At 43.2% G+C, this 22657-nt stretch overlaps 1 long non-coding RNA gene across 1 annotated transcript in view; it reads left to right on the plus strand.

The window, feature by feature from the left end:
* LOC123362704 overlaps nucleotides 1–5907 on the plus strand; it is a 91071-nt gene extending 85164 nt beyond the window's left edge. The window contains exons 2-3 of the long non-coding RNA XR_006576525.1: nucleotides 4093–4333; nucleotides 5234–5907. This is a non-coding gene — a long non-coding RNA (uncharacterized LOC123362704). The remainder of the gene's footprint in view (nucleotides 1–4092; nucleotides 4334–5233) is intronic.
* The last annotated feature ends 16750 nt before the right edge of the window (nucleotides 5908–22657 follow it).

Here is a 22657-nt window from a genome sequence, read left to right on the forward strand (position 1 = left end):
TTCTTTTGTATAAACATTTTCAGAGGATTAAATGTTGCATGTTCATGTGACAACAGCAATACTGTAGAAAAATTAAATATATCACAAAATACAATAGTCAAGAACAAAATGAGCAGAACTTTAACGTGGAATGGTAGGTCCTCTCCCTGGCTATCTGTATCATGGTAGCTCCTCTATTCACCCACTGATATTAGGGCCTAGTTGTGGTAGATGCTATGCAAACAGATAGTGAGAGATAATCCCTGCCCCCAAAGAGTTTACAATCTAACACAAAGGGTGGCAGAAAGGGAATTGAGGTGCAGAAAGAGGAAATTTTGGTTTGACTAAGCATGAGCTTAACTTTAAGCACATAAATAGGGTGGTTGTTCATATGTAAGATGTTTCTAGCTCAGGGAGAAGTAGTTTTGAAGGGGAAAGTAGTGGGTGAAACTCTGTGACCTATGTTATGCAGGAGATCAAACTAGAGGATCCTAATGATGCCTTTGGGCTTTAAAATCTCTGCTGAAAATTAGTCACTTTGCCCAATCAGGGTATAAGTGACTAGCCCAAGGCCACACAAGAAGTCTGTGGCAGAGCCAGGAATTGAACCTGCTTCTTCTGTTGTGACTTAAATGCAAGGCCATAATTCCACTCAAAATGGCTATTTTCATGTGGCCATTGGATACAGCGAGTAAGCTCCCATCTAAACTCTGAGTATAGAACTGGTTGACTATTGGAAATTCTGATACAGCTCCCAGGAGGCACTGCAGCAACTCTGGAGGTAAGATGAATGTTGAAATGACTCAAACTGAAATATTTTACTTTGATTCTTCCAATGGAAAATCTAGAAATTCCAGCAAAAATCAACATTTTCCCATGGAAAATTCTTGAAATTGTAGAAATTGCAGTATCAGTTTCAAAAAAAAATTCAGTGGAGGATTCCTGCCCACCTGTACACAACAGGGAAGTGCTACTGCTGATCAGTGCTTTTGCAAATTTAAAATATTAACCAATCTTAATGCACTGTAGGAATTGGTACTTCCATAGTTTCTTCCAGCCAAAGAACTCAAAACAGTTCAACATTTCACATTAAGTATTTTGCCCTCACTACATCCCTTTTAGCCAGGCAAGTGTCATTACCCTTTGTTTACATGGGGGAAATGAACACACAGAGTAGGTGGATAATTTACCCATGGTCAACCAATGAGTCAGTACCAAAGTCAGGAGTCCTGATTCCTAGTCATGTGCTCTAACCAGGCAGACTCTTTTTATACTCATCATTTGTGGTTACACTTGCCAACAGTTTATTCTCTCTTTCCATTCTCTAAAAGTTCACCACCGCCACTAGTCCCTCCCACAGCTTCCAAGGTGGGGCCTTGTTTGGCTTCCTGTCCATAAGATGGAGGAACTGAGAGGTGTCCCACATGCCAGATTGCAAACCCAACCTTGCTGGTGATCCACTAGTCAGTGGAGTAAATGATGACCTATTGTCATAGCATGTGTGAACACCTTTTTCTCCCCCTTCCTTCATTTGCTATATATTAGTCATCAATCATGAATGGTAATTTCCATGCTGTAGTATTTTAATGTCATGTGAGCCCAAGAGGAAAGTGGAAATGGCTCTGATTTGCAGCACCTGAGTTCCCGCTACACTTCTTTGCATATTTAAGAAGAGCTATTATTTTGGCTAAGGAGTGCAACACTGCTAGCAAAAGTGCTGATGTGAACTTTGCAATTTGCAGGCGAATGAAGTAGAAACATAATGGTTTGATGACATAAATGAATTAGCAATTGCAGAATCTTGAAAGTGGCCATTGTATTCCTATGATTTTAATCAGGCTAGAGTGAGCTCCAAGAAGAAGTGTTCATTCTGAAAACGAGGTGGCACCAAGCAAAGCACTTGCGATACTTCCAGACAATTTTCTCTTCATGTAACTGACTTAGTACTATTGCAGCTAAACATCTCAGACTGGAACACCTTCTACCAGGCAGCTACCTCCTCTGTATATGCTCTGTGGCATTGCCGTATCCTGTTAAACACTTGCTGCTTTCCACCATGCAGGTCATATTCTCGTGTTGGGACAAAGGAGGCTTACATATCTTCTGCCTCCCTTGCAGGGGCCCCGTGCAGCTTCATTGTCAAACATTTCTAAAGCGATAGAGATGGGCACAATGGAAGCCCTGAATCTGCACAGGGTGGAAGGATGGGCTAGTGGGTCAGACAGACTTGGACTCTGGGGGGCTTAGTTTCAATGCCCAGCAGCCCAGCCACAGATTTCCCATGTCCTGTTTCCTTTCTCAGACACAGCCGGGGCAGGGAGAGCATGCTGCACTCCGAGTGAATCTGGCCTTAGCGGGCTGACTCCTGAGTCATCGTGCCTTTTGAAATATGCCTTCACACTTCACAACCCTCCACTCCCTTGTTGCACTAGCACTTTTGGTGGGTATGAGTACTGGTCTGTATGTCATCACCCAGGATGTGGGTTAGGTCACTTACACAGGTATTTTGATGCATACTGATGGGTTGAGTATTTCAGATAATCTCTAATTAAAAATTGGTGCCTTTGGGTATTGTTAGGATCTCAGAAGAGAAATCCTAGCTGCCTTTATGTCAATTTGCATAACAATGCTCATGACAGCCTTGGGCTGTAATTTTGCTCTTCACACTCTGCATTCCCATGTTCCTTCCACAATTACATAGAAACCAGTTTTCCTCCCCTCTCTCCTTTTGTGGCTCTGACACTCTTGTAAAATGATTAAAGTGCCTTGCTGGCTGAATAACACCTAAGAGTCACTAAAATCAATAGTTCTTCCCACTTGGTTGCTGTTATGTCTGAGCAGCGTGAGTGACAGCCCTGATGTGGGTAAAGGACAGCGCCCCCTTTCCTTGTCAGACACGTTTATGGAGAAGAAGGGAAGATGGGGAGGTTTATTGGAGAGACACAGAGGAAGGCTGGGAGCAAAAGGTGTGAGGGGACAGCTGCAGGTGAGATGTAATTAGGGTGCAGATGCAGTGGAGTGTGGAAGATGAGAATAAGGAGGCTGACTGTGATGCAGAAGACAATTGGAAGCCTGTTCAGAGACGTGGGAAAGTGGAAGTGACACGGTCAAAGCAGTGGGTGTGGGAGAGGACTCTAGCTAAACCATTTTGAAAAGAAGGGAACATAGTGATAATCTAGGAGGCCAGGGAGGAGGAGGCTGCAGTAGTCTAGGTGAGTGGTGACCAGGATACGGGGTAAGGCTCCAACACTGGGCGGAGAAGAATGGATGGATTTTTGATATAAAGGATGAATCAGCGGGATTTAACAAGAGCCTTGATGTAGGGAGTAGAGGAGTTTTGATACCTTTCAACCCTTATTCGTTCAGAGACTTTAAGGACAGAAGTGTCCTCCTGTATAACACAGACCACAACATTTTACACTGTTACCCCTGTATTGAGCCCAATCATTTATGTTTGAACACAGTGGAAAGGCATCCAGTCTTGCTCTGAAGACCTCAAGAGATGGGAAATCCACCCTTTCCCTCGGTACCTTGTTCCAGAGGGTAATCGTCCTCAGTGTGTCCTTTGCTGGTGCCGCTTGGATAAGACTAATCCTGATGTCTTGTCTACATGGATATTATAATCCCCAAGGCAGATTTCATAATAGAGGTTTGACCTGGTTTACTTGGCCAGAATTCCTACTGCTGTACAGTAACTGTCCTTCCGCCCCACGGGTGGCTGTTTCAGTGAAGCTGAGCATGCCGTGCCAAGTTGATTTCCGTCAGAAGGAAAGACACCTAAGTATGTAAAATACATGATGCTCTCTGGGGCAGGGGCCGTCTTTGTTCCGTGTTTGTATAGGGCCTATGGGGTCCTGATCCTCACTGGGACTCCTAGGGCTACGGTAATACAAATAAACACTGAATTATCAGACTGTTTCAGTGAACCCTTTGCTTCAGTCGTTATGTTCTTCCATAGAGAAAGGAATCGGTTACCCCCCGCCTCCTCCAGAGAAGCATTCTTGATTAACTGTTCTATGATCAAATTAGATCCTGATTTATTAGCAGATGCTCTGCAATTTTCTGCAAGCCTGGTACCTTCTGACAAGTGTCTAATCTGTCTATATCAATTAGGTTTTAAAAAGAAGCAGACCAGCTTGGTGGGCTACGTGCCATGCTCTACCAAGAGGGGGCCAGCGTACAGTTTCTCATCTGTCTCTCCCTCTACAAGCAGACCATCTCAGTAGAGGCTCTCCTCTCTCAAGAAGAGCTTTCGCTGCTCAACAGTGACACCTGCTGGATCATCGAGAGCATTGTTAGTGGAGTTAATGGCTGAAGACTGGAGGATAACATGGTGTTGGCATCTGATCCTTTGGTAGGAGTATGAGAGAATACAAGATACAAAAATACAGGAAATATAAATGTACAAGAAGACAGCTAAAAACCAGCCTCTTCCCACAAAATGCTGCAAGGAGGGTTTGCAGATCTCCATTAAAATATATTATCTCTGCCCTGACTGATCTGCAAAAACTCTGCAGAAATTATGAGCAAGTTTTTAGCTCTCTCTACAAAAGATGCATGTCTGATCAAGTCACTGATGCTTGAAAGGGCCCAGATCATAGTGGGGTTAGGGAGGACAGTCTGGAAAGGTGTTCTAAGGTGAATTGACAGCACTACCTATCACCAAAAAAATTCCTCCTCTTAAGTGATGGATCCCTTTGTAGAGTACCAAGGTGAAAGCGTGAACCTTTGAGCTGATGAGCACTCCCTAAGTATGCAGGAGGGGACTGTCCCCTGTGGGCCTCTTAAAGTGCCCAGCAGGGGCCAGCCTTCCTGTGGAGTCCCCAAGGTGCACAGGAAGGGGCATTCTGGTGGTGTGTAGTCTCATAGTCAGTGGGAGTCAGGGGGTGCTCTGTGCCTAACAGGATGAGACCCCCTCCCCAGGGTGGTGGCTGAGAAAGGAATCCCTCCTCTGGAGATAGGTAAGTAGGCATGTGAGTTCTAATTTGAAGAGGTGGGGAAGGGAGTAAGGAACCGTAGAAGACCCACGGTTGTTAGTAACCTGTGAAAGTTCCATCTTCCTGTGTCATGCTCAGTGCCTCGCAGGATCGGAGCCTGAGCTGCTTTTACTGCTTTGACTGGACCAAGTGGAAGCCATGTTAGCCTAATGGGTGCCCCAGAACAGGCAGGGTTCACCTCCCTTTCAGATGGCTCAGTTTAGCTTGTGTGTCTTTCCGAACCTTTCAGCAAGCTCTGTTGTTCCTTCCTATTGCAGAGCTCAAAAGGGATCCTGGTGAAATCCTGATCAAATGAAGTAAGAATCTGGCTGAACTAACCCCAGCGAATGCACTGATACAGGATCTTCATCTCATTCACTGGGATATCCTGTTGGCAAGGGCAATCTTAAAGAAGTTACTAAATTCTGGTCACAGTCCAATGAAAAAAAATTACAAATGTTTAATACAGGATAAATCAACCACTGTCATCAAACACAACAGCTGTGCACACAGTCTAACAGAGACTGATAATGTTTTTGGAGAAGATGAATGTGGTGGCAGAAAGATGAAACACCAACTGTTTAAGCTTCTGAAATCAATTAGACGTTACAGTCAATCCAGCCTTTCAGGATGTACAGTGGAGTCGTTCTTGTAGCAAAGCCTCTGAAGAAAAACTTCAGTATCAGAAGAAGTTCCCTATAAACCAATATTCTGATTTTTGACTTTGCTACGCATTGAAACATGGCATTAGAACTAGAGATGAGCAAACTGTTCTGAGTGAACAACACAGCCCCTGGATTGATTGTGTGTATTGTGGTGGGGAGAGTGGCCCCAAATCAGGACTAGCTTCTCCACTTTGCTAGGGGCTGTCTCGGAACATGGTAAGGGGCAGTCTTTGCCCCAAAGAGTTTCTAACCTCTTTTTAACCCTTCATTTTCTGCTCGCCACATCTCTGTTTAAAAACAAAAACAAATAAAACCCAGAGTTTTCAGAAAACGCCATTTCATTGACTGTTCATTGTGAGTAGTTAAACATTCAGACAACCAGTCCCACTGCTCAAATCACCTACAGTAGTTAGTCTCTAAGGTGTCACAAGTACTGCTGTTCTTTTTGCGGATACAGACTAACACGGCTGCTACTCTGAAACCTACAGTAGTACTGTCTCTATTCATAGAATCATAGAATCTCAGGGTTGGAAGGGACCTCAGGAGGTCATCTAGTCCAACCCCCTGCTCAAAGCAGGACCAAACCCAACTAAATCATCCCAGCCAGGGCTTTGTCAAGCCTGACCTTAAAAACCTCTAAGGAAGGAGATTCCACCACCTCCCTAGGTAACCCATTCCAGTTCTTCACCACCCTACTAGTGAAAAAGTTTTTCCTAATGTCCAACCTAAACCTCCCCCTCTGCAACTTGAGACCATTACTCCTTGTTCTGTCATCTTCTACCACTGAGAACAGTCTAGATCCATCCTCTTTGGAACCCCCTTTCAGGTAGTTGAAAGCAACTATCAAATCCCCTCATTCTTCTCTTCTGCAGACTAAACAATCCCAGTTCCCTCAGCCTCTCCTCATAAGTCATGTGCTCCAGCCCCCTAATCATTTTTGTTGCCCTCCGCTGGACTCTCTCCAATTTATCCACATCCTTCTTGTAGTGTGGGGCCCAAAACTGGACAATTCCATGACTGGATTACTATACCGAGCAGAAAGAGGCTGAATAAGTCATTGGGAGGTTGATTATCTCAAAGATGTGGTAGAGCTCTTTAGGGAGGGTTAGGGAAGGATAAGACTATGTAGAGAATTTTAGAACAATTGAAACTTTTCCCATTCATCCCTTTCACCCACACACCATATTCTAGCTACTTGCATGAACTCCTGATTTATGAATGCTGAATTCCTTCCTGATTGAGATAGAAAGACATAAACCACCGGAAGCAAGATTTATTGGCTATTTACAGAAGACTTTACTTTCTATGTTCTCTTGTCACATCCACACAAGGTAACTGTGCTGGCATGTATATGCACAGTTTTGTTTGCAAAAGGTATGGTTAGATTGCCTTGTGCAGTGAATTTAGTCAGTTGCTTCAGCTGCCTCTGGCCAGGAGCTTCCCATATCAGAGCCAACTGAAAAGCAGAATTTCCATCCTGTGGGAAGCTGAGATTTTTGAAACTTGGTTTCATCCTGAATCAGGACAAAAAGGTGAAATCCTGGAATTCTTAGCAAAATGAAATAGTCTGAAAATAATTTGTATCAATGTTATCATCTTGACTGGTATATAAAACATTTCAATAATTTCTGGTCAAATGTAAAGAAAATCATGTTCTGCAAGACATTCAGTTTGTTGACTGAGCATTTTTGGATGAGAAAAATGTTCCAGTGGAAAATTCTCAGCTCTATGACTAGTTAGCACATAGTACAGCCCACATATATAACAAACTTCCTCGTGGCTGGACTTTACAAAAATGAGACAAGCCATTTACAACACACACTTTGCTTCTCTACAAAGGAAAAAGGACACTCAACTATCTAAACTCCAACATGCCACAAGGGGCCACAACAGTGGTTCCTTTAACCCACCCAACAATATTGGTAATCTATCCAGCTATACTCTCAGCCTGGTAGAAGAGTCTGTCCTATCTCGCATCCGAAGAAGTGGGTATTCACCCACGAAAGCTCATGCTGCAAAACGTCTGTTAGTCTATAAGGTGCCACAGGATTCTTTGCTGCTTTTACAGAACCAGACTAACACGGCTACCCCTCTGATACTTGTCCTATCTCGGGGTCTCTCCTTCTGACCCTCCACCAAACATGATACAGTTCTGTGGTGACCGAGAATCCTACTTTCGATGTCTCCGACTCAAGCACATTAACCCACAGAAACCTTCCTACCAACACTACAAAAAGAAGGATTCTGCATGGACTTCTCCTGAAGGTTGAAACAACAGACTGGACTTCTACATAGAGTGCTTCCGCCGACATGCATGGGCTGAAATTGTGGAAAAGCAGCATCACTTGACCCATAACCTCTGCCGTGCAGAACACAATGCCATCCACAGCCTCTGGAACAACTCTGACATCATAATAAAAAAGGCTGACAAAGGAGGTGCTGTTGTCATTATGAATAGGTCGGAATATGAATGAGAGGCTGCTAAGCGGTTCTCTAACACCACATTCTACAGGCCATTACCCTCTGATCCCACTGAGGGTTACCAAAAGAAACTACACCATCTGCTCAAGAAACTCCTTGAAAAAGCACAGGAACAAATCTGCACAGACACACCCCCTAGAACTCCGAGCAGGGGTATGCTATCTGCTACCATAAACCTGGTAATCTTGTATGCCCCATCATCTCAGGCATTGGTACCCTGACAGCAGGATTGTCTGGCTATGTAGACTCTCTCCTCAGGCTATAACAATGTTTAAAAGGGGACTGGATAAATTCATGGTGGCTAAGTCCATAAATGGCTATTAGCTAGGATGGGTAAGAATGGTGTCCCTAGCCTCTGTTCGTCAGAGGATGGAGATGGATGGCAGGAGAGAGATCACTTGATCATTGCCTGTTAGGTTCACTCCCTCTGGGGCACCTGGCATTGGCCACTGTCGGTAGACAGATACTGGGCTAGATGGACCTTTGGTCTGACCCGGTACGGCCGTTCTTATGTTCTTAGGCCCTACGCTACCAGCGCTCCTAGCTATCTTCGAGACACCACTGACTTCCTGAGGAAACTACAATCCATTGGTGATCTTCCTAAAAACACCATCCTAGCCACTATGGATGTAGAAGCCCTCTACACCAACATTCCACACAAAGATGGACTACAAGCCATCAGGAACAGTATCCCTGATAATGTCACGGCAAACACGGTGGCTGAACTTTGTAACTTTGTCCTCACCCACAACTATTTCACATTTGGGGACAACATATACCTTAAAGTCAGCGGCAGTGCTATGGATACCCGCATGGCCCCACAGTATGCCAACATTTTTATGGCTGACTTAGAACAACGCTTCCTCAGCTCTCATCCCCTAACGCCCCTACTCTACTTGCGCTACATTGATGACATCTTCATCATCTGGACCCATAGAAAAGAAGCTCTTGAGGAATTCCACCATGATGTCAACAATTTCCACTCTACCATTAACCTCAGCCTGGACCAGTCCACACAAGAGATCCACTTCCTGGACACTACAATGCTAATAAGCGATGGTCACATAAACACCATCCGATACCGGAAACCTACTGACCACTATACTTACCTGCATGCCTCTAGCTTTCATCCAGATCACATCACATGATCCATTGTCTACAGCCAAGCTCTAAGATACAACCACATTTGCTTCAATCCCTCAGACAGAGACAAACACCTACAGGATCTCTATCAAGCATTCTTAAAACTACAGTACCCACCAGCTGAAGTAAAGAAACAGATTGACAGAGCCAGAAGAGTACCCATAAGTCACCTACTACAGGACAGACCCAACACAGAAAATAACAGAACGCCACAAGCCATCGTCTTCAGCCCCCAACTCAAACCTCTTCAGCGCATCATCAAGGATCTACAACCTATCCTGAAGGACGAACCCTCACTCTCACAGATCTTGGGAGACAGGCCAGTCCTCACTTACAGACAGCCCCCCAACCTGAAGCAAATATTCACCAGCAACCACACCCCACACAACAAAAACACTAACCCAGGAAATTATCCTTGCAACAAAGCCCGTTGCCAACTGTATCCATAAATCTATTTAAGGGACACCATCACAGGACCTAATCACATCAGCCATACCATCAGGGGTTTGTTCACCTGCACATCTAGCAATGTGATATATGCCATCATGTGCCAGCAATGCCCCTCTGCCATGTACATTGGCCAAACTGGACAGTCTCTACACAAAAGAATAAATGGACACAAATCAAGAAATATAACATTCAAAAACCAGTCTGAGAACACTTCAAACTTCCTGGTCACTCAATTAGAGATGTAAATGTGGCAATACTTCAACAAAAAAACTTAAAAAACAGACTCCAACGAGAAACTGCAGAACTGGAATTAATTTGCACACTGGACACCATTAAATTAGGCTTGAATAAAGACTGGGAGTGGATGGGTCATTACACAAACTAAAAACTATTTCCCCATGCTAATTTTTCCCCTACTGTTACTCACACCTTCTTGTCAACTGTTTGAAATGGGCCATTGTGATTATCACTGCAAAAGTTTTTTTTCTTCTGCTGGTAATAGCCCACTCGTTAGAGTTGGTATGGCAACCCCCATTTTTTCATGTTCTCTGTGTATATCTATATCTATCTATCTATCTACTGTTTTTTCCACTGCCTGCATCTGATGAAGTGGGGGTGGGTTTTAGCCCAAGAAAGCTTATGCCCAGATAAATTTGTTAGTCTCTAAGGTGCCACAAGTACTCCTCGTAATTTTTCCTGTGTATACAAAGTGCATTGGAGAAGCAGCATGATCCAGTGGAGGAGCCCTGGACTGGGAGTCAGGAACCTGAGTTTCTCTGTGTCACTGACGTGCTATGTAGCTTCAGTCAATTCACTTCACCTGTCTGAGCCTCATTCTCTTCTGTCTTTTGTCTGTCCATCTTGTCCATTTAGAGTGCAAGCTGTTCAGGTTAGGGGCTGTTTTTTATTCCAGGTCTATATGGTGCCTACACAATGCTATCTTGACATTGGTTGGGCCTGCAGGTGCTACTGTAATACAAATAACACATTCATTGGGATTTAATGGCTTCCAATATTCTGGTCTCCTGAAGCACCCACCCTACCCTCTCCCCTCCTTAGTGCTGACCAAACAATGCTGTTGTTTAGAAACTTGTTTTTTCATCTCATTGTCCTACTATTCTCTCTCTCAAGGCCACAATGAGACTCTAAGGTGTGTGTTTGTGTGTAGGTGGATGTTAGGTGTGTAGGTGGGTGTTAGTGCTTCAGGTCTAAATATTCATTCTTTCACAAGCAATCATCTTTGTGCAAACAGGAGCTTCCTTGCCAAGACCTCGCGCACACAAGCATGTTCAAGGACTGCAAACAAAGTGCGAACATTCCTAGGACGAGTTAGCAAAAAGTGTTCTATTATTAGAGCTTTGTGAATAACGGGTTTTTTTTTGTTTTGTTTTGTTTTGTTTTTGCTGACAATTCCAAAACAGTGGAAAAAAATGATTTTGACCTCTTTTAACCATTATTGTGAATAAAATTCAAGGAAACCTTTAACAGTCGTTTCAATATCAAAAATCAAAATCTTTTGTTTTGAAATGGTTGAAACCTTTTCTTTCAGAATCTTTTAAGGGTTTTTTAAAATGTTATTTTATTTTATTTTATTTGGAGGGAGGGAGGGAAGGCTTAAACAATTTGGTGAAACCAACACAAATTTGAAAAAAACCAACAAGCTTATGCCCAAATAAATCTGTTAGTTTTTAAGGTGCCTTGTTGTTTTTGTGGATACAGACTAACACAGCTACCCTCTGATACTTGACAAATTTGAAAAACGTTTCACCAAATCTGCATTTTTTTTCTTTGCTGAAAATGTTGCCGAGCTCTTTTTTATCCTAATGATTCGTGGAATTTCTCTCCCCTCCTCCACCATGTGCTCAGCTCTACTCAGAGCTTTCATTCAACGTCACTATAAATATTCTGTAAACTGTATTTGACTTCTTTGCTTCTACTTGGTGCAATCCACTTTAAAAACAATGTCCTCCTGTTCCCAGAATACAGTTCTGTAGGACTATACAGATCAGTGATTTAAACCCTTTAGCAAGTCAAGCCGCCTATCTGAGCTGTACACTTGAAGCCACTTTTACTAACAAACAGTGGCTCATAGTCTTTTGCAAATCATGAGCCACTTGAGAGATTCTCCCATGGACATTTCCTCTCAACTTCTCATCCCTGATTACATGCCTGCCCTGCAGCAACTGTAATCACATTAATGTGATGCTTTACAAAAATCTGTGGATGGAGAACAGTCAGGCTACCAAGTGAAGCACTCAAAAGTCAGGAAGCATCAAGGTTAAAATTGCAGGCTACTCTTATTTAGCTGTGCTGACCCACCCAGAGTGCCAAAACTAGAAGGGTAAATGCGCACCTACTCAAAGCTAGCTGGGTTATGAAGAAGTACCCGTGGAAAACTGAAAAATAGCATCCCAGGTGATCTAAAACATGAGAGCCTCTCTTGGCCCAATTAATTCGTGATGTCATTCTACTGAGACGTTACAACAGAGATGACATTGGCCCGGAAGAGTTTTATTTAGAGGTGTGCGAATTGTCTGGAGCAGAACCCTGTGCCGCACAAACTCATTTGGTATCTGACTTCTTCACAAACTCAGCCCAAGCACAGCAAAGGTTTGCATGGAGCCCTTTATGTGCAGCTGCTGACTTTGGCTCCGGATTGCTCAGAACAGCCATGCTGCCATGAAGAATTCTTTCCCGAGCCTGGTCTGCTAAAATGAGGAAGAATAACCTGCAATGTGAATGGAATATGATGAGTTTCCGTGCTAAGCATTTTAGTAAAGCAAATCAGTTTTTCTAAGGCAAGTTAATTGTAACCTTTCCTCTACATTACTTCACCCTTAAGACACTGAGTTGGAACAGATGGGTAATGCACTGATATTTCACAACATATTCGGAAAAAAAAAGCTACATCCAGAAATTAAAATAGGGCTTTAGGTGCCAAATAGTAGAGAAGGGCTTTTTTTTTTTTAAACATATGTTCTTATGAGCCAGCATCCTAGAGGGGAGACGCACCGGCTGTCAGAAAAACTCACTGATACGCAAAACCCAATGATTTACCACAAGAGCTGCACTGGGTGAACTTCCCAAGGCCTGCAGCCTCCTGAGATGTTTGACATATCTGTTACAATGCAAAATTGCCTTACCAAAAGCTGTTTAAGATGGCTTTAAAATACACACAATGGAGAAATTTCAACCTGTAAAGGGGGAACAAACAGAATTGTGTCTTTTCTGTGCCACTTTACAAGATAAGAAGATGGCCTGAAACTTTCCTCTCCTTGCACTGCTTTTAAAAAAACAACTCCTCTTTTTTTTTTCTTGCTTGCTTTTTAACTTTGGACCTATCAGGAATGTCAAGTATTTGCTAAATAACAAAATGTGAGCTTTCTCAGCCCTTAATTAATGGGCTGATGATGTTGAATCTTTCACAGAGTTCTTTTCTCCCAGCTGCCTGCATTTGAGTTAAATATAACATTGCAGAACAGTGTCTTCCTCCATCCACTGGTCAGATTTTTTACTCCTCTAGGGCCTTATCTAAATGCTACTGTAGTTTTTTTTATGGACTGTAGTGGACACTGGATCAAACCTTTGCTACCTGTGATGTCATAAACCTATTTGTTCTCCATCTGCCCAAATGTTTAGGAAAAGCAGTGTAGACAAGATCTGGATTAATAATTTAAAAAATCTTTGTTTTACAAGTTAAAACCCCAAACCTTCAACTTGTCTTCATATGTAATAACTGTTTTAAAAAAGCAGAAAAAGAGAGAAAAACTTTTAAATTCCTTTGCAGGTCTCCTTTAAAATATTTTTAAAATTTCATTTCAAAAACATAAGGACAAAGACAGTCAGTTGAAATGAAAATTTAAAATAGAATTGTAAAGCACCTAAATGAACCTGAAATGCTAGAGATCAACCCAAATTGCTTCCACCAAGGAAAACTGTACCTATAATCTACTAGATTTCTTTGAGCATGTCTGGAAAACAGCAGATAATGGAGGGATCAGTAGCTGTGATTTATTGGACTTTAAAAAAGCCTTTGAGAAAAGTCCTCACAAGAGACTTTTAAGGAAATTAAGTAGTCCTGGTGTGAGAGGTCATGTTCTCTTGTGAATTAGGAACTGGCTGAGAGACAGAAAACAAAGAACAAATGGTCAGTTTTCAGTATGGCAAAAGGTTAACAGCTAGATGTCCCAAGCATCTGCATGGTATTTAATGTCTGGAAAAGTGAGTGAAGAGACAGGTAGCAACATTTGCAGATTGCACATTTATTAAGGTTAATCAAGACTTCAGATGACTATGAGGATCTTCAAGGGACCAAAGCTAGATAAATGGGCAACATGAAAGCAGATGTGATTCTGTGTATGGACAAATGCATGTTAATACACATTGGGAGAAATAATTTGAATTATTGGTACTCATGCACAGTGCTGGGTTCCTAAATTAACTATAGGCACTCAGGGGTAAAAAAGACCTTTGCTTCATATATAGCTCACTGAAAAGCTTTGCTGTATGGATAGCAACAGTCAGAAAAATAAACAATGGAGGTAGAACTACTATGATTTATTATCGTTATAGGCATTTTTTAATCCATCCATCATAGTAGGGTGTGATAAGTCAGTTACCCTCTGCAAGGAAGAAGTCTCCTCCCTTTCATCTGTTTAAGCCAACTGCCTCATAGTGGTCAAACCCTGGTGGTGGACTTCCAAGAGAGCATTGTCAGGGCGCCTCTCAGCGGCATTCTCTGGGCAATGCCTACGTAACAGTGAATCTTCCAACCTGCCCTAGAGGTGGCAAGGTTTGAGCTCAGCCTGATTTCTGGTCAAAGTCTGTTCTGGAACTGCAGTCCCTCCGCCCAGAATGAATGGCCCTGATGCCTCTGGACCTCAGTTCCATCTGCTGGCATGTCCCTGCCCTACACAGGTGATATCTGTGGTGGAGAAAAGAGAAAGAAGTGATTTCAGATAGCTCATTTAGCCTGCCTTCATTGCTAATGCTAGTTAACAGGGGAGAGCTCACAAATATTCATTGCCTGCAATGGTGATGGGTGAAACTGTAATTAAATAAGAACTGACTTAATCATCTGCCAGAACCCTCGCTGAACCTTTTTGAAGGTTTGAAATTTAATTTTTTTTTGGTGTTGCTTTTTGTTCTGGCTACAACTAGAAAAGCCAACATACGATGAGACAGGTTAGTCTTGTGGTTTTCCTTCAAGCAGGACCATTTTGGGTGCGTATCTGAAAAGAACTCCAAACTATTGAGGTCTGCTCATTAGCTTTTAGTTCAGTTTACTAGACTGCGTATCCCACCAAGGCTGACCATAAAGAGCAAGGAAACTCATGCAGCGCCCCAGCTATGCTCCATGCCTTAGTGCCCCCTTTTAATCTCTGCTGCCTTCTTTCCACCTCCAAAACCCCACATACCTCCACCCTCATCCTGGGTAGAGGTTGGCTGCAGCAGAAAAACAGACAGCACACCTGAGACAAGGAGCTCCTGGCTGTTGGATCCATGGTACCTAGCACTGACCAGCCTCATTGAAGAGCCCAATGCCCTGGCCTGAGATGGCTTCCTGGCACCCTAGTTCTATGCATTCCACTCTCAAGAGATTTCTTTCTTCCCCTAAATTGTATGAGCATTCTTTAACCCTTTACGCACACTGATGAGCAATTACTCACAAGAAGCAGTCCCACTGATTTTGTTTTTTAGTGGAATAGAATCACCCCTGGTAACTACTCACCAGTTTGAATAGGGAGAGTTATAATCCGGTTCTTAACATTTTAAAATAAAAAATATGCCACCTCTTTAAAAAAGGTCCCTCTTCATCAATGTAGCTTTGCAGTTTTTCTGGTTTCACATGTAATGTAACACAAGGGATGAGTAATCAGTCATTAAATAGACTGAAATGGTCAGCCTTCAACATACTGAGATACTGTAATTCACTGACCCAGGAATTACACTTCTCTTGTATTAAAAAAGAAATAAGAACTGATCTGCTTGGTACAGTCTTAGAGCTTAAAATCCATAGGAACCCTGTGGAAACAGTACTCTGATTTGTGTCTGTGCATGAATGAAAATTCATCCTTACTTCCTCCTTATAATTTCCTTCCTCCGGAAAGCTAAACCTTTGAGGAAAGACCCTTCAGTGGGTCTAGTTCCTGTTTTATTTATGGTAATCCTGTCCATTCAAAGGTGCCAAACTATAGTCAGAGGCAAGCCTGTAGTGCAGCAGATGAATGCTTTTTGTTTTCTTGGGAAGAAGTGTAATTGCACATAAGCCCATGGGTCCAATCCTCAGCTGGTGTAAATCAATATAGCTCCATTCAGCTGACTTAATATCTTTACAGATCTAGCCAAAAAATAACTATTAACCTTGTTCTGACCGAATGTAAAGACAAATGTACAAGGCAAACGTTCCTAATACATTTTCTGCATTAAATGACAAAGCTCAGATTGCCACTCAAATGGCACAACTCCTGTTCCAAATCATGTCCCTTTACATAGGAAGCTCCAGCCCAGGGTTGGGATAGGATAGCCTGGAATGTTTTAGATTTACTGTGGTCTGCCAGAAAACTGGCAGGACAAGTTAAAGCTAAAGAATTGTAACTTAATACAGACATCACTGCTGTCCTTGAAGTGGATTCTGCCAAACTCTTTCCGCTGAGAACAAAGTCACAATATAATACTTTGCATTTCTATAGTGCCTTTTCTCCAAGGTTCCTGCTTTGCAAATACTCATGAATTAAGCCTTGTTGCACCCGTGCGAGGTGGGGAAATTGGAGAAGGATGACGTCACACTGAGCAAAGGTAGGAGATTTGCCAAAGGAGCACACAACAGGTCAACAATCAAACTCAGAAGAGAGTCTGAGGCCAGGTCTACACTATAAACTTACATCAGTATATCGACATCGCGCAGGGGGTGTGAGAAATCCACACTCCTGAGCGACGTAGCTATACCAGCCTAACCCCCAGTGTAGACAGCGCTATGTCAAAGGGAGGGCTTCACCCATCAACATAGCTACCAACTCTCCTGTCAGTGAAATAATGTCCTCGCTGAAGCACTATTGTGGCAACTGCAACATTTTAAGTGTAGACCTGCCCTCAGCATCCTGATTCTCAGTCCCTTTCTCCAGTCGCTCCCCTTTCAATCTGGTAAGGGAGTAGCTGAAGGAGAGGTTTGTTTGCTGCTTTCACCTATAATTGTCTCAGATGATTCCTCCATTTTCACTTGATTGATTATGGGAAGGTTCCAAGGGACTCTGCAAGGAAGTGCAAAAATGTCCTTTTGTTTCATTATATTAATTGTTCTGTCAAAAAATGCCATGTAGTCAAAACCGAAATGTGTCTTGGAAACATTTCTGTACTGACACACCTGCTCACCAGTTTATTCTGGGGTGTGTTTGTCTTTTGCATTCTGTGAAAAATTTCAAACCCTCTCATTTTTGTTCGGCACTGGAACAAAGCCTAATGTTGAACCTCAACATTGTTCATGGAACAGAGTTGGCGTTTCCTGACCAGCTATAATCATAAGCCACTTTACGCAGTGTGAGTATCTGTCCCCTCTAAGTGGCCAGACTACGTAAATGTTTGAATCTGCTGCTGCCTCAGAGCTCACGGACCTGGTCTTTCTGCTCAAGCAGTGGAGGCGCTTGGGTGTAGATCCAGGGGTTTGTACACAAAGCAAATTGTAGGAGGGTTGAAAGAACACCTGCATGTTTCATAGCTCCCGTGAAATTCCAAGCAGACTGCTTTTTAATGGATTCATATAGTCACGCTCTTGCTCCTCTTTCCTGAATCTTCTCTCTGATTATTTGATGCGTTATAATTACTGTGCTTTTATTACGCTGTTCAGTATTTTTGCCCACCCTACCCAAAGCCTTGCAGAGAATGCTTAATTACATGCAACTTGTGTTAAATTGAGTCTATAAATGTAAATTCGATACAAAGCAGGCATTATAAATAGAAATGGAAAAGAGAGCTCCAAAACAATTAATTAAGGATGCAATTCAGCCCATGCAGAGGACCTGCGAAAGGCTTACGCTTGGTTTTGAAACATGATGCAGAAGTCCTGTGCTGGCCTCCTGCACAGGGGTGAATTTCACCCCTATGAACTGGGCTTCGTGGGATGGTTTTAGTCACCTCAATTCACAGGTCAGACCATAGAGTGGAACAGTGACAACTTCTGCTCTGCATCCCCTGTGCAGAGGCTTAGAGCCACTGGATCCATATAATCATGGCTCACTCTGACCCAGCCTGTTTAGGGTTCCTATAGGCACTTTCTTCTGCAGTGCAGAGGGCCCTACATTTTGTAGCCAGTTTGCCCATGCTTATCTCCCCCTTCCTGCCCCTTCCCTTCCTGTATAGTCCCATTGAGAGACTTAGGTTGTGCATAAACCCTGGCATACCGACAGGGCCGGCGCTTCCATTAGGCGACCCTAGGTGGTCGCCTAGGGTGCCAGGATTCGGGGGGCGGCATTTTGTGCGCTCCCCACGGGGCGCATGGGAGCTTCCAATTCCACTCCCATCGCATCGCCGAAGAAGGACCTTCTGCCGACGTGCCGCGGAAAACAGCGGCAGGCAATTGAGCAGCTCAATGACAGCTGCTGTTGCCTGCGGCATTTCGGCGGAGGGTCCTTCTTTGGCGGCGCGATGGGAGTGGAACCGGAAGCACCCGCGTGCCCTGTGGGGAGCGCACAAAATGCTGCCCCCCGAATTCTGCCTGGGGTGCCAGAAACCCTGGCACCGCTTCTGCGTACCAAGGCCTAGTCTACACTAGAAAATAAGGTCAGTTTAACTACATTGGTTAGGGGTGTGAAAAATCCACACCCCTGAGCTTCATTGTTAAGCTGACCTACCTCGCAGTGCACACAGAACTAGGTTGACAGAAGAATTCTTTTGTTGAATTAGCTCTCACCTCTTGAGGAGGTGGATTACCTATGCCAATGGGAGAACCCCTCCTGTTGGCATAGGTAACGTCTACACTGAAGCCCTAAAGTGGCACTGCTGTAGTGTTTTAAGTGTAGACAAGCCCAGAGGGTCAAATTTCTGTCTCTGTTTAAAGGCCACGTAAACAGGCTTTCCAGGGCTTTCCCACAGTGATCAGAGAGCAATGGAATCCTTTAGGGGTCCTACACACCCATGGTGAGTTATAGGATATGGGCCTCAGCAATTACATATTGATGTCCTAGTGGAAGAATGGTTTAAGGAGAGTTTTTGTCATTTTAAAATCCACTGAGACTACAGTAAAGGCAAAAGGAGTTGATGTGTGAGCAATAAGACCCAGAAATCACAGGGGAGAGTTTGTATTATTTCCTGCATAAGAGAGCTACAGGATAGAAAACTACTGTTCCCTAATGAAAATCATATTAGTATAGAAATCAGCACGTACCGATGTATCTTTTGATTAACTGTAAATTCACTTAATAAAGCCTGGACCTTATTTATTAGCTAAATCAGCTATTTTTCATTCTGTAATGTTGCTCTTACAACACACAGTTTCATAAAACTAATCCACTGATTTTGATATCATATTGATGTAGCACTCCCTGTTTCAAAAGAGCCTTTTGGGGTTCGCAGGGGATTTGAAATGCACTCGCTTAGTGGTAGGAATTTTCATCTTTAAAATAACACCCCCCACAGACATGACAGGCATGCATGAAAATATGTACTTTTCAGATGTCTGGACTTGACGTTCAGGTAACTGACACGGGTGGCCTACTGGACAGTTTCCTACATTTAGATGATGAAGTGCACCTCTGAGTTCTGATTTTGCAAGAAAGCAAGACGTTTTGATGGAATCTTTGCAGCTTTAGGAGCTCTGTTCTGCCCTCTGGAATGTGCAGCTCATACCAAAGGCAGGAGCTCCCCTGAGAACATCTTCACAATTTCTATGATTCTTTTTTTGGTTTCCCGTAATGGGGAAAATGGTTTCCTTTCTATGTCTGCAACATTATCGTTATTATCATCATGGCAAATGCCAAGGGGATGCAGCCTCCTTGGGACTGATCTCTGGCAAAGTGCTTAAGGTGGTTCAGTTTACAGCCATCACTGGCTATCTTGGCATGCCGCCAAAGCTTTTGACACCTACGTGATCGCTGGCCATGTAGCAGCATTTGTGGGTACATATGTCTCCACAGCTCTCATTAATGCTAATAAAACTATCCTCTGACTCGGCTGACCTATCTAGCCAAAGTATTTCTAAGGAACTTATCACTTGGTGTCTAAGCCCAAGCTTCCACCACCCCCACCCCGTCCTCCTCTTTATAGAATTTACCTTCTGAGCCTCTTAATGATTATTTTCGGAGGGGAAAAAAATCTATGAATTGAGGGGTTTTAGAGAACAGGCAGTGTGACTGGTAACACGTTAGGGTGGGAGGGATTTTGTGCAAGGGAGTAGAAGTAGTAAATAGAAAGGCTTTTATAAGAGCCAGGTATCTTATGTGTTGCTAGTTTTATTTAGCAGCTCGTATACTGCGCACGCAGTTATATAACACATTCAATCTGTATCTTACATGGAGTGTATTTGCTGTACAGGGTATGTGATCTGAATGGACTCTGAAGTCTGGTGCTTACAGCTCAGCATCTCAATTTCTTTTAAAGATGGCCAACAGAGGTGCATCTGGCCCCTCTTTGCACTGTGCTGGAGCAGTGCCACTGCTATCTGATGCATGGCATGCAGCACATGTTCTCAAGTTAAAGTGACAGCTGCAACTTCCTATCGTGGTTCTTGGCACAGGAGTTTCATACACCTTCTAATAACTCTAGTTCTAAGGCTCCTAAGAATGTAGGAATTGCTGTAGTGGATTGGCTCTTGGTCCATCCAGCCGTTATCCTCTAATTGAGAGTGGCCCGGTATCAGACGCAAGAAGCCTTCTGTAGGCAGGAAGCCTAACATTCTAGACTCAAACTTCTCAGCTCTGCAACTGTGAAAATTCCTTCAGCTTCCTGCTGCTGAGCCCAACTGCATGAATGCTGTTGGGAAGTGAAAATGCTTGGAATGGGAAGATGGCTAAAATCACTTGCTTTTAAAATGCTAGCAAATGTTTGCAGGATTGAATGCAATTTATTTATTTATTTAATTATTTTTTTCAATTGTTGACCGGGATCATAACCTAATCATTTCTCTACCGTCATAAGGGCCTCAGGCATTGGGGGCACCTCAGTCTCTCCTCCTCTCTACTTGTGGCACATAAAAGTTCAGTCGCCTGAGGACTGAAGTGCTTTAGTCTAATTCAAGTTATTGGGCTCCTTTAGGGTGACCAGACAGCAAGTGTAAAAATCAGGAAGCAGGTGGGGGGTAATAGGAGCCTATATAAGAAAAAGCCCCCAATCTGGACTGTCCCTATAAAATTGGGACATTTGGTCACCCTAGGCTCCTTATATAATTGAATAGCCTATACTATGCAGGGGATCAGGTAATCTCGTGGTCCTTTCTGATGTTCAACTTTAGTAGAGAGACAAGGTAGGTGAGGTAAGATATTTTATTGGACCAACTTACCTCACCCACCTTGTCCCTCTGATATCCTGGTACTAGCATGGCTACAACAACCCTTAACTATGACATTTAAAAACCTGGATCTAGCTATTAGTTTATCTACTCAGTCTATGATCTAATGCACGCTCAAGTCAACGAGAGCCTTTCCATTGGCTTGAAAGGGCATTGGATCCGGCTCTTTCAGAGCACAGTGTAAGATAAATTCCTGTCCTAAAGAATTTGCATCCTAAGGGTACAAATCCTGCAAACTGGTATTTGCACGAATAGTATCCACTGACACAAGTGTCTGAACATTGCATGAGTGGGCCCTGACTGGGGCACAAACAAGCAAAGAGCATTTCAGGTGTGGAGACATCAATTATATGTGTTTCACTGGGGCTTATCATGCTGAATTTTATTCATAGTTGTTTTAATGTGACAGAAGCCACAGCTTTATGACAATTCCCTTTTCTTCACTATGCTTTGTCTTTTTTATGTTGTGCTTACAGCCCGCTAGCCGGGTAACCAAACTAAGAATAATTGTGTTCATTGTCTGTTTCACAAATTTAAAAAGAATGCACTAAATATGATTTAATACGGTATAGTGTTTCTATTGTTGCTGTAAAGTCATTTAGGACAAATATGATATTGTGTTGAAAGCTTCAGCTCTGCATTTCCCTAGTGGCAGTCAACTGTATTTCATTAACAACTAACATACAACATGTCGTTAGCTGTTTTGTAGTATTTTCTTTATTTGGGCGTTGGCTATTTGCAGTATGTGGTCTTTGGAATCAGCTTGGGGACAGGATCCAAGTCTCACAGCTTTGGCCATTGCTACTAACAGTAGCTCAGCAAGGAATATCCCCATCTCCACTGCGCAGATGAGGAAACTGAAGCAGATTAGTTTGCACCTTCCTTTCCAGGTGCATGGGAAGAGGAATGCACAAACTGCATCCACCTTTAGAATGATTCAGCCTGCTCCCCATTAGTATGCTGAGCCGTCTATGGGCTGGTGGGACAGGAAGGAACCAAAGCACCATCTCCTCCCTGTCTCCTTTGGGGTGATTGCCAGCCTTGAGAGGGTATGCAGTGAAAGAAAATGTTTACTTGGTGCTTAAACACTGGGGCCAGAGGAAGCCATCCCTGCACTTGCCCATGTGCATGAATTGCTCTTGTGATTGGTTCCTGTGCCCTGCATGGGGAAAGAGGCCCTTGTGCCCAGCCACTCCCCATGCACCCACACAATTACCAGCCAAAATCCAGCCCTAGGAAAGTAATTAACTGCAGCAGAATCGGTTCTCTGCAATTTATAACTTCTGTCAGCCTTCCTAAAGTTATATTTGAGACATGTCTTTACATTTAAAATATGTATGTATGGGTGGGTCAATTATATATAAAAACCAGATGGTCTATATTTTGTAGTCTAAAATTATACCACTCCCCAAAAGAGGACTTTATGTGTCTCCAAAATGGAGGTGGTGGTGGGGGGGAAGATGATA

The sequence above is a fragment of the Mauremys mutica genome, chromosome 2 (assembly GCF_020497125.1).
Source record: "Mauremys mutica isolate MM-2020 ecotype Southern chromosome 2, ASM2049712v1, whole genome shotgun sequence".
NCBI lineage: Eukaryota > Metazoa > Chordata > Testudines > Geoemydidae > Mauremys > Mauremys mutica.